The following is a 13666-nucleotide window of genomic DNA, read 5'->3' on the forward strand; positions in this document are numbered from 1 at the left end:
GTGTCCTCTTCTATATGTTCATATGGGATGTACATATATATGTATTTAAATGTGTGTAGGCAGTCCTTTGTGGCACAACAACACATCTACATGGGACATATTTGCGGTTTCTGCGCCAACATTGTCGCCCCTGCGACTGTCACTGTCACATATGCTAGCCCAACCCTTGTGCGTTCCGTTCCCGTTGTCTGAAAATTGTCTCCCTGCCCCTGTAGCCCCACAACTAATCTCCCTTATCTCGGGGACTTCCGCCCACTCACCTGCCCATTAAAAGCATAATCATGTTGCCGTGATAAATGCCTAAATGCCGGGGCCACAGCTAGCTGCCTCCGATCAATTAAAGCCGCTGAAAAACCAGGAGGCAGCCAGGCAAAAAAAAGTTAAAGGTAGACTACGTTTACAGTTTGTATAAGAATATACCCTTGATATTTATTTGGAAATGTTCTAAGTTTTCGTACTTAATATTGCGGATTAGGTATTTCTAATGTATATGTTTTATAATATAGTACCTACACTTAAAGATCATGACAAGAGTTATAAATTTATTTTTCCTCATACAGAAATGGTTTGCTAAACCTCCGAAAAAAATAATACCCTCAAAAAGTGTAAAATGTGCGCGAAAGGACAGAGGCCTATGTAAAATTCATAATGCGACGTTGATGGCGAAAAACAGCAATTAAAGCACTCACCCACACTGGAAAAAATAAAAGAGCCAGAAGGGATGGGGACTGAAGTGCCCTTAACACACACACACTCACACACATGGCCCTCCACAAAAGGCAAAAGCTTATTAACATTTCCACAAATCTGCGTCTGCATGTGTGTGAGAGTGCGAAATTAAATGACAACATATTTGACACTGATTCTTGTCACATGACAGTGTGCAGCGTGTCATGAAAATTTATCAGCAGGGCCTAAATGCCCCTCCTTCCGCTTCCAGCAACCCCCCCTTTCACTTTTACTTCAGCAGCTGGCGCAACCTCTGGCAATTCGCGCATGTAATTTTTCTTACGCGCAAAAAAGTTCACTTCACTTCATTTCAATAAAATTACAACGAGTGTCGCTTTTCGCCCTCCATTTTCTTGTTCCTTTGCCACCTGACAAATGCTGAAAAATTGTCTTACATTCCTGTGCCGCAGCTTTGGGATTACCCTGCGAATTCTTTTATCATCTTTTTTTTGTGGCATGTCGTTAATTATAATTTTAATTTGAAGAAAATTCACTTTCAACCTGATTTAATTATGCTTTGAATTAAATAAGATTAACGCAAGCAGGAAATTCCTTAGCACTTAAATGTAGCTTTAATCGGGAAATCAATTTGAAGAATGTTAGTGGGAATAAATTATAACAAATTTATATGAAACGAAACTCACATTCTTACACAAATGTAGGTAAATAATCGTTTAACGCTAGTCGAAATAGAAGTTTGGCTTACACTTAACAAATCTTTTAAAAGTAAAATAATATGAAGATAGTCTACATTACAACCATACAAAATTGTAGCTTTGGTTACTGATTTTATCTCAGTGCAAGGCAACAAATGCAAAGGCCAATCCCTGTAAAATTTAAGGATAACAATGTGTGCGGAGTGGCGACACCTTAAAACATTTTCGTGTGATTTTGAAAAGATGTCAACAGAATTTATGCAAATGATATGTTAACGCTACTTATATGGAAATTAGTATAAGGAGTCAGAATGCGCCAAAGGCATCCACGAAAGTCGGAGCTGGAAAGCGCCGGAGACATGGGCGGCGAAAGGCAAAAGGGGCGGAGTGAGTCTGGCAGGGAAAAGGGGCGGAAAAGTGTCGAGTAGCAGGGACTGCTCCTTGCGATGTGGCAGCCAACACTTTCTGCACTTTTAGTCAAAGTTTTGATTTCGTGTTACATGTGTCAGAATTTTAATGATGCTGATAAAAGTTGCCTCCCGACCCGCCCCCTCCGAAATTGCTTATTATGTGCCTTAGTGTGTGTGCGAGTGGGTGCCCAGGAAAGTAAGTTTGTGCCAAGGTGTTGTTATCCTTTGAGCTCCTTGGCTGCCCCTTTTCCGGGGTGAACTATTTAATTATAAGCCCACTAAGCCGAAACTAAAATTGTAAGCTCCTTTGAGTTTCGGGCCTAAAGAGAAACCAATTTGGGGTAATGGGGTAATAGGAGAGTTCGGCAAACTCTCTATAAGTAATCCCATCTTCTACCAGCCAGATAAGGCAGTCATCAGAACGAGAGTTCTTCGGCATTGTTCGTGTTTTGTTCCTGGCTTTGCATGTAAATCGCCAACTTCATGACGCAAATAAAACGCGAAATTTTAGAGTTAATAAACAAGGCATAATGATCATGATAATTACCCTCGAGCCAAGACGATTTTCAAGCAGTTAAGTGTCATAATTTAGCTTTTAATTTCGGCGTTGGCGAAGCGTGCACTACCGCAGTACAGGACGTTGGATTCGATACACTGAGAGAAAACTAGGTAAGGGTTTATAAATCAAGGTCTTTAAAATAATGTCTTTTTCCAATTTAATTATATATTTATATATATTTTGAATTAATGTGACAGTTATTGAAGAACTTATTTTGCTTATTTTCATATACGGGTTGTTTTGAAGCTTAGAATATGTCATTCCACTTATAATAAAAATCTCGATAAATTTATTTTTACAAAAAATCAAAATTTTAAAAATATACAAATTTTTTTAACTTGTTTCTAAATTAAAAGGATGTCTGTAAGTCAATTAAAACCTTTAATTGCCTTTCAGTATCAACAAGAATTTTTTGGGTAGTGCAAGACGAGAAAAAGGATCGGCCAAAGGACTTTTCCAGCTGGTGGCGACATCAGCAGCTCCTGCAGCTCAAACACTCGCCAAAGGGCCAACTGAACAAAGCCACTTGAGGTGCGCTCGAGCACTTTAACGGCTTCATGTCAACACACACACACACCTGCCGCCCGAAGCCACCCACAAAACTCAGGTGGGCCAGTGGGTGGTGGGCGGCGGGTTGTTGTGTGTGGGCGTTTAGGGCTGTTTTAACACCTTCCGACAGGGAAGGGGAATGGGAATGGAAATGGAAACGGGCCGCCGCTTAGCGTTGCTGTTTAAAATGTTAATGAGCTTTTGGGGTGGCTCAGGTGGTTCGGGTGGCTTGGGTGGCTCCGTTGCCTGGTGGCATTCTCTCTTTCGACCGGATGTGGTCCTGCCAGCTTCCGGTTAGCTGAGTCTTAAGCACCCGCTACGTGAGTGGTGTGCAAATAGTTTCAATTGCGGCTTTTGCGCCCGTTTGTTTTATTTATTTTCATTAAAACATAAAGAGCTCGCGGCGAAAAGAATGACATTGACTTTGCCCACCTGGCGGTAAATTGCTCGGCGGGCATTCATTAAAAACAAGATGTTTAAGCAAACAAAGAGCACTTGGCGCGAACTCTCCTACTCCCCTTCTCAACTTCCCAACTTGCACTTTTTATCATCCGTAATTTCGCTCTAACCGAGACAATGGCAATGGCAGTGACAATGGCCCAAGCAAACACAATACACAAAAGGCAATGCTCAATAGTTGAAAACTTGAAGTGTATGCGCGATAAGGAAACAACAACAACTCTTCCGCCCCCAAGAATGTTGCAAAAAACAGTGAGAGCTCTGGGACAAACTAATCAGTGCGACAAGCGCAGTACAAAGGCGGCGAGACAAAGGAAAAAGGAAATTCTTAAAGAGTTAAAGAGTGCGAATCATGCATACGTCCCGTGTTCTGGCTTTAGCTCTGCGTTGGCAAGCACCATACATAAATTTCAATGCTACGCAAATGATAATAAATGTAAAATAAACGCAAAATTCTACGACCATCAGTAGCTTTGGAATAGTGGAATTGTGGAAGGCAGATGCATACCGAAATTAAGAACAAAATTTTGCACAAGAAGTCAAAACAATAACAAGGACAAACATTTTGTGTGTCCAAGTCAGGCGAGGTGTGCTTGGAGTGTTTAGAGAAAAGGGAAATGCTGTGCAAAAATATGCAATACAAATTTTCTATTCAGTTTTCCAAAATAATACAGTAATATTAAAACTGCAGAATTGTTTTTTTCATTTAGAAAAGTATTAAAAACCCATTTAAGCTATAATATAAATATTTCTAAAAAATCTGTATATAAATATATTTTATAAATTGTTTTTATATGTCGACTTAAATAATCGTTTCATCGGACAACAATTTTCTAATACCATTCAACAACTAAAATACAACAGAAGCCAACTTAAACAATCGAGTAAAGAATAGAAAAGAGTGCCGGCTCGAATGAAAACTTTTCGAATCGACCCACTTGAAGGAGCTGGGCTACGCTTTGTGCTTTTTGCACATGATTTTTACCATTGCCAGTTGTGATAATGTTTATTTTATCGGCCACGACACATTCTGCTGCACTTTTGGCAGCACTTAGCACAGAGACCAGACCGGGGTCAGAACAACAGAGAGCGGAGAGCACAGTTTTTCGTGCAGTTTGTCCATTAAAAGTTAATATCACTTTGCGAAAGTTCCCCTCCCCATCTTCGGGCTGAACTTTAACTGGAACTGAGGCCGAGAATGCAACTGTGACTTTCAGTTTCAGTTTGGGTTTCGTTTCCCAACTTTGTGCCAGCGACAATCAACGATTTTCGCAGTCAGTTGCACATGTAAAACAAACAGACCTTTTGCCGAGGCCCACTCCCTGCTAATTTATCGTCTTGTACACACACCCCCCACCCGATAGCACCCACTGTGCAGCCTGGGAAAATTCTGGGAACATCCATTTGCCATTTATGACCACTGACGATGACATTTATAGCGCCTTTCCAGCGCTTTCTTATAATTCTCATAATCTTAATGCCCTAGCTAAAAAGCAAAACGGTACACGTTGGAAAAAACCAAGTATGTTGTACTTTTCAATACAAAATTAATTTCCCAAAAATAATGTTTAATTTTATAGATTGTTTCAATGGTATTTCTAAGCCCTTTTAACCCATTAAAATATGTAATTAAAAAATGTTTTTTTGTAATATAGTGTTAATATTTATAAATCCTTCCATTTTCCTGTGTATTTTCGCTGTAGAAACCTCGCCCGTTGTCCAGGGAAGCCCTCTGAATGCGAGGCTCACCGTTCGCCGAGTGAATGATGATAAAGCGCTTTAATGCCTTTATTGCGAACGATTGTGCCGTAGGAAATCCGTTATAATCCACAGCAAGTGACAGTAAACGAGTTGGCTTAAACAGGAGAGTGAGGAGTAGAGGGTCAATTGCCGAGTGGGAAACTATTCCGTTGTTCTAAGCCCCTGAATGGCCCAAAATAACCAGGTCAAAACAAAAGCTTCTAGGAGGGTCTTAAAGACTTGCCCTTTCTCCCAAATTTAAGCGATTCCAAAGTCAACCATATTTTGCTTTTATCAGCAGAAACCAAAGTCCTTCGCCCAGATTTTCATAGAAAATTTAATTAGAAGCCCAGACGCACTCACTTTAAACTGCTTTAAGACGGAATCTGTCTCCGCTTATTTGTCTGTCACTTTGGGGCACGTTTCTCCATTTGGCTTAGCACGTTTTAGGCCACCGGGCGCACTAGGCCACATCCACATCCACATCCACATCCACATCTCCCCCTTTTTTCGACGACAGGTCCATGACTTTATTAGTTCACGCATAATGACAAAAATGGGTCGGCACGTAATGCGTGTGCGTTGCTTATTTTGCTTTTGCTGCAAGGATTTCAGTGCCCCACAGTCATAAAACGGGTGACAAACTCAAAGGAACCCTTAGACACAAAATCCGTATTGGACGTCGAAGGATTTTTAAATGTCATGTCTGAGCGGCCTTCTTAAGTTATTTAAGATTTAAGTAGGGAAAGTTCATGAAATCTTTCATTATTTATCTTTGTTCATTGGGAATATTATTATTAAGGCTCAATAAAACAAATCCTTTTGTTGTTTACTATTTTTAATAACCTAATGTACCACCTTCCTTATTAAGGAGTTCATTCCCCCTGCGGAATACTTAAACCATATATCGACCATCGATTGGCACTCCCTTCGCGTGGCTGAAATGCTCTGCCAAGGGGTCAGGTCCTGTCACTCTGAGGAACGGTTCCATTTTTTATGCTTTATAATGTGATATCATGATTTATTGCACATTAAAGTTGCAGCCACTCCCACAGAGTGCTTTTCCCGCCCACTTATACCCCTGCCGTGCCCCATTTTCCCAGCCCCTTTTTCCACTCCGCCATTCGATGAACACGGACAATGCAATGGATATGATATTGCCATTGCCATCGTCCTTTTGTTGGAAATCAATGTGATGCGATGCGTGGCATACATCAAAGTGTTGATCGGAGGGGAAAAAGGAAAAGGGGAGTGTGGAAAACCGGGCGGAAAATGTAGAGTTCCCAACTTCTCCCATTGAGTTGTTGTTTACGTATGCGTGACGCATCATGCGGCCGCTAAGCTGCAAATCTCTTTAAGATGATACTTTGCAACATTTACAAATGTTTTAGTGCCCCCAATGTGCGTGTGTATTTGTGAGATGTGTCCTGAGCGTGTGTCTGTATGGGTGTTTTGTGCCGTGTCTGTGTGTCTGCGTCTGTGATTAGCATTCCAGGCATATCTTACATTTATGTTGGATGTTTCCGTTGCAGCAAATATACGTATGTATGTGTTGGGGCCCAGGGAAAGTATAAAGGCCTGGGCGGAGGGGGAGCGGGGAAAAGCCAGGGAAAGGGGGAAAATATGGGCGTTAGGGGGCGGGGCGGTAAGTGTACAGGGAGTCGTGTAATGTTACGGTTACGGCTCGTTATGCCCTTTTGCCAACATTAAGCTGTTACTGCTGCTGGTGTTGGATGCAGACAGAGAAAATATATAATATAAATATAATAGATAAATAACAAGAAAGGAAGCTAGCTTCGGCAAGTCGAAGCTTATATACCCTTGCAGATCATTCTATTAATTTACAAATCGCAAAAATGTTAAATTTCTTACTATTTCACATTAATTTTTCGATCGTTTCTATCACAGCTATATGATATAGTAGTTCGATCTTTTAAAAATTAAAATCGAAATTCGGAAATGTTTCAAAATAGTCATATTCCAGAGTAGAAGGAACTGTAATAAAAACCAACAAAGATATAATTTTTTTCCCATTAATTTCCATTTAATTTTTCGACCGTTCCTATGGCATCTATATGATATAGTGATCCGATTTAAAAAACAGAAAAAACGAAATTCAGAAATATATAAAAAAAATTTTCCCAAGAGTAGAAGGTAAAATTTCAAAAAACACCGGAGCTAGATTTTTTTTACGTTTTTTTTTTGATCCTTCCTTTGGGAGCTATAAGATATAGTTGTCCGATCCGTTTGGTTCCGACATATATACTACCTGCAATAGAAATACGACTTTTACGAAGATTTCATCCCGATAGCTTTAAAACTGAGAGACTAGTTTGCGTATAATAAATTTATAATAAAATTAGAAAGGCAATACTAATAACAAAAATTTGAAAAAAAGATAAACCTTTAAAATATGCTCAAAAGTAATTTGTTGAATGGTATAACAATCTAAAACAAACAATCAAAATGGCAAATAAAAAGGAGAAATATAACGAAAACATAATATTTTAAATATATTATTATTAATATTTATTTGTGAGTTAATAATTTTATTTATTTTTCCTAGCCTTTCTCTTGTTTTTCTCAGTGCTCCGACCGAGAGTCTGTTGCTTTTGCAACTGATGTATTCCTCAGACACAGATACATATGAATACATATAGCCTGTGTCAGTCCATTTATATTTGATTTTGATGTTTATGCTGGCTGATGGCTCAATGCAGTCACTCCGCCTCCCTTCCAAGTCATGTAAATAATTTCAAAATGTTTGCACTCCTTGTGTGGCTAACCCATTATGTGCGGTCGAATCCTGATTTGCAGTCACTCCTCGGATTCGAAAGGATCTGGATGTGAATGTGTGTGGGCTGGCGCACTGGTGGACTGCTGCCCGTCACTTGAGTGAATCAAGTTGGTATCTCGTTCCTTGGCTCGTGCGTCGTATATTACTGCTCCTGCTACTGCCCCTGCTCATGCTCCAATTTCTTAGACATTATATATGGCCCCTGCCACGCCCCCTGTCCCATACGTTTTCCCACCCCCCGGGGGGCAATGCGGCTTTTAACTTTTGCGCTTTTCTTGTTGCGTCCAAGAGCTGTGAAAATGAGATAATGTGTATGTGTGTCACATTTTTCGCCAACATCCCATACCATCGCATCCCATCCCCCGCTTTTTGCACAGCTTGCCATTGTTTTTTGCCAGAGACTTGAAATATGTTACCTTCACGTTGAGCTCATAAACTAACACCAACACCTTGACACGTGCACTTTTTGTAGCCAAACGCACACACTCGCACGTAGCCGGGCCCCACACGGATACATATAGGTGTCATTAAAATTGCAGTAAGAGGATGGCTCGACTTGGCTTTAGCTTTGGCTTTGGCTTCAGTTTGGCTTTAGCCTTAGCTTTAGCCACGACTTGGCAAGGACGAATCTCTTCCTGCTGGATATTCTCCATTCTGGCACACGGTGCGACCTCATCCTTTAGTATTTGTTAGTCATTCCCTTACTTAGTGCAGTGATAGCCTTGGGGAAGGTTTGTTAAATAAACTTTTAAACTTGTACTTAATAAAGATAACAATTTATTAAAAATGATTTTATTAATCAAGACATTTAAAGATTTAAAATTTAAATTATAGCTCAATCTGATAAGATTGTAATATGTTTGACCTATTTTTAAAAATGCGCAACAATGCGTAACAATATTAAATTAAATTTAATTTGTAATTGAAAAAATAACGAAAAAATATTAAAATTTATAAGCAATGAAAGCCAAGAAAATGTTGTAAAAATATCGGAAAAATAATATGAGTTTGAGACAATATGATATTTGTAGATATTTTATGATTATAATAATACAGCTGTTTTTAGTATTACGTTTTATAAACTAATTTAATCCCAGAGTACTTTGGCTTCGGGGTTTATGGAACGACTTTGTTTAGACTTCCCACTCGGCTGTTCAAGCCCACTTTTTATATTTCGCACTTGCACTCGCAGCCATATAGACGTTTATTTCGCCGAGGTTGCTGGGTGGGTTGGGTTGGCTGGTTGGATGGGGATACGTCCGTATCCGTATATTTGTGCGGGCGACTGCTTTGTTTGTTTGTTTGTTTGGATTGCCTGGCGAGGAGATGGCAGTTGGTTTCATAAGCGCGCTTCCAGCTCGCCACTTGATTTATTTGTCAGCTAAAAACGTGCTTAATCATATTAGAGTGCATTTGTGAGATTAAGTGTGAAGCCGGGAATGGTAAGGAGAATTATGGCAGCGGGGAGCGTTTATATGCTCATATGGAGCGGCTTAAACCGTCTTTGATCACATAATGTGCCCGGAATGATTGTGTACCTCACATGATGATTGCTCTCAAAGCGTTTCCAGGCGCAATATAAATATATAAACTTCCTTGCATCTATATTCCCGTTTTCAACTAATAATTGAGCAACTTGAGAGTCCCATAACCACTTAATCCGTAGGGTTTGTTAGCCAACCGAACTCATTATGCCCCATATGTCATGCATGCCCGATAAACATCCAAAGAGAGTCCTTTTCAGAAGTCGGACTTGAAGTTGAGCGAGTACCTTTCCAAATCGGAGTAAGAGTTGCAGTTGCAGGACGGGTCTGAGTTGAGTTCATCCGACTTCTGTCGTCGCTGTGTCTGCGCTTGTCGGTCATCAGCGTCGTGGTCTATAACTATGTGACCCACTGGAGTGTGCTAAAGCACTGGAAAATAATATAGTCAATTTTAAAATATAGTTAAAATTTTTTAGGAAAGTAAGTAAAATATAAAAAAACCAGTGATTAAAAATTACTTAATATTATAATTTATTTTTTATAAATTATAAAATGCTACTGAAAGGGGGAAATAATCTTTTTTTTCAGTGCCTTGATGGGACAGTGTTTGGCGTGGTCCAGCGTGAATGGTTCCGCCGAGACTAAGCCTGTCAACGTCCAGAACAGAACCAGGTTTGACCACACCCCCCTCCAGATCATGCCCACACCTTCGGACCCAGGACAACCCACCCACCGATGTGACAGGAACGTAATGCACAAAGTGGCAGTTGTGATGGTGATGGTGGTGCATCGGTAGGAAGTGGGTGGTTGGGAACTCCTTTTACCTCCTGTTCTTCTTGTACGCTTGTGGCATGTGTGAATTTTTCATTAAAATTCAAGTGACATCAAAAGGGTTGACTGCGGCTATACACACTCACACATCTACACTCCGCAACACACACACACCCGGGATATCAGTGTGTGGGTGTCGATAGTGACACAACTGTGACGACATACTTGCCGCTTGTTCGCTGTCAACCACATACACACTTTATCCGAAGTTCCCGTATCCGTTTCCGATTTGAAAATAATGAAATAGTCTGTGTCTTTCCTTATAAAGATTCTTTGCTTATAAGTATTAATGGGAAAATCTTCAAGACTTTAGCTCTACCTTATTTAAGGTATTTATCATTTTTGTGCATGTATAAAAAGTTTCAAAGTATTGACTTTAATTTGACAATGTTTGTCTTTCTCGTTTTAAGGATCTTCAACTTCATCATTTAAAATCAGTACAAATTGAAAATCAGAACGTGGGTTACAATTAAAACCAGACTTGCATAAGTAGTTGGCTGTCATCACTTAGTCGGTTGTCAACTTCGTCACTAAGCCCAGTTGATAGCCAATAATTGTCAGGCGCTTTAAAATTGAAATTAATGCAGGAAGGCGGGTGGGCCTGCCGAGGAGGAGATGACATATAGCCTTCAGCCCGAGGCTCATTAAACACACAGATCCCGGTTCCCAGATCCCGGATGTCGCTCGGCGCTCATCTATTAATAAGCGTAATTTATGGCCGTCCATTTATAAGACACAAATGGCTGGGGGGTGGGGACAAAAATAATTAAATTTAAATATTAAACAGCTCACGCGTATTTGTCAAAAAATACTCTGGAAATCCGCACGCACGAGCAGGCCATAATTCACCTAAGAACCACTCGCCGCAAAACTGCGAGAAAAGCGACAAAGGGTGGAGTTAAGGACTCTATATCCTCACACCACACAGATATGCCAGCTGCGTGCTTTGTCATGTTTTTGTTTGCCGCTCGGAGATGTGCTCACCGACATATTTAGCATTCAAGTTTTTGATGAAGTGCCGGCGAAACAAAAACAAAACTCCCCAGGAAAACTAAAACGTGAATAAATGGGCTGACTTCAAAGGTTGACATCGAAGTGTTTGCAAGCTTTTCTTCCTTGTTTGTATGATGAAGTTATGCTTGAGAAGGAACCTTCAACACTGTAAGAAGAAGAAACACTGGAAGAAACCGTTTATTTCAAGATTTTAAGAATATAAACGTAAATTAATTTTAAAACATTTTGTAATATATTTATTTAATTAACTAAATAAAACATTTTAAAAATCACTGTAATTTAACTCCTAAGATTTTGAGTCACAACCTACAACTTTAACAGAACTATAAACTTTTAATGCATTTTTTGTCATCCCTTCCCATAGTTTTTCTCTAGGTGTGCCTATCCAAAGAACTCCTTTCCTTTTGCTTATGAATATGCAGAGCAAAGGTCAGAGGGTGTTTCGTGTTTTCCTCTCCCACTTTCATTCCTTATCAACGGATGAAAAAAGGCTTGGCATCTACAGACCCACAATCCAACCAGACACTCAAGGCCAACGGCAGGCGATGGGGGGAAATTAAAAGGGGATGGCTTCGGATTGGGGGCAGAAAATAGACTTTTGGTTTTTCGTCTTTGGGCCAAATTGTTTATGCAAATTTTGAATAAATAAACAAGATTGTTAATTTAGTTAAATATTTCATTTTTGTGCCGTTTTCATCAGCACGTTCGAAGGACCTGCCTCCAGGAGAGAGCTCCATCATCTGGATCTCCATCAGCATCTCTATCTGTATCTGTATCTCCATCAGCGTCTGTATTTGTATCTGCAACTGTGTGAGCGGTGAACGTGTACGTGTGTAGGTGCTGCCATGAATTTTGATGTCGACTCTCATTAGGCGACGAGGATGTTTTTGGGACTCCAATGCAAAGGATTGCCAGGATCCGCCTGCCGGCTGTCGATGCCTGCTCACTTTTTGCCCTGTTATTTTTGGGACCCGGCTGTTGTCCCCATGTCGGAGGGGCAATAAAATATTGTTGTATTTGCTGTTTGCATACGGCCAGGCCCTCTCTTTTCGGCCCTTTCGGTTCCATTCCCTTTCGTCCCGTTCTGGGGGCTGTGTTTGTGTTTCTGCACTTGTACAAACACATGTTAATTGGCCGTAATTGTAAGTTTTGCTAACGCAACAACAGAAATGCACAATGTAAGCAAGTTTTTAAAGCAAAAACAACAAGACGGTCCGGCCAGAAATTATCATAAAACTTTTGCCAAATGTTTGCCGTAGTAATAAAAATTTAAATATGCCTTGGACGAGGGATTCATGCTGGTCCTTGGACTGGACCGAATGAACTACAGCTGCCCCTGCCCACATTCGCGTTCCCCTTTGAGGCTGAGGGTCACAATATTTATGGCGACGCGCGCCACATGACGTTGAACTATGCGTATGACTAACCGAGGGAGTCCTGGCCAGAGAGTCCTGCTCGGAGAGCCCAGACCCACAGACCATCCATATCCACCTCCTTCAGCCGTCATTTTAATAAACTTCATATGTCGCATGTCGCCATTTTTTTCGTCTTTTTTTTTGCACGTTGCGCGCTTGGTGGTTCCCTATCTTTGTGGCCCTCACAAAGGGGTATTCGGCTTTCAATTGAGCTTTTGTAATCAAATTGGCTAAAAAACCCTACAAAATGTGTCAAATATTTATCACTTTATACAGTTAACTTAAAAATAACATTGGTAGAATATTAGATTAATATAAATGATTAAATACTAAATTTAACTGAATAAATTAATAATATCTAAAATTAATTACATTAATTGAAAAGAAATTTCAGAATGTCAAATGTGTTTTAACATTTGGTAGGAAATCGTTTCCTTACAGTTTTTGATTTAAAGCATATGAATTAAACTTAAGCTAGAACGATTAAAATAAAATAATAATCCATCATCGTTTTCCCCCTTAAAGAGTATACAATCTTCAGAAAAGCCTCTCCGCATTCCTTTCTTTTTTTCTTGTTCATGCTACATTCAGTCTTGCGGCTTTATTAGTCCGTGATTTATGTAGTCAAAGATAGCAAAGAGCCGGTCCAGGGTCCTGGGTCCAGGCAGCAGGCTTCTGCTCCAAGTGGATGTCGTGGCTGGGAAATTTATACATGCGCCGCAAGAAGTCGGGCGTGGACAAATGAATGACATGGCACCGCTTGGCTGCTGGCTCGATGCCGCTTTTTAGGCAGTTAAACTCGAACTAATCGCCGCGCCGGCATCTTGCCGTTGGCCAATCTGCTATGCAGCTTTATGGCTGCCATTTGAAGGGAAACCGAATTATGAACTGGCATATATTGACTGCATATACAATATACTCTATACTTTATGCGGTAGAGTGGGGTGTGATGTGCTGATCCTGTTGGCATTGAAGTCACGTATTTGACGCAACGTTTGCGCCTTTAATTCGTTGCGCTAAGTC

This window comes from Drosophila takahashii, chromosome 3R (genome assembly GCF_030179915.1).
Source record: "Drosophila takahashii strain IR98-3 E-12201 chromosome 3R, DtakHiC1v2, whole genome shotgun sequence".
Classification (NCBI taxonomy): Eukaryota; Metazoa; Arthropoda; class Insecta; order Diptera; family Drosophilidae; genus Drosophila; species Drosophila takahashii.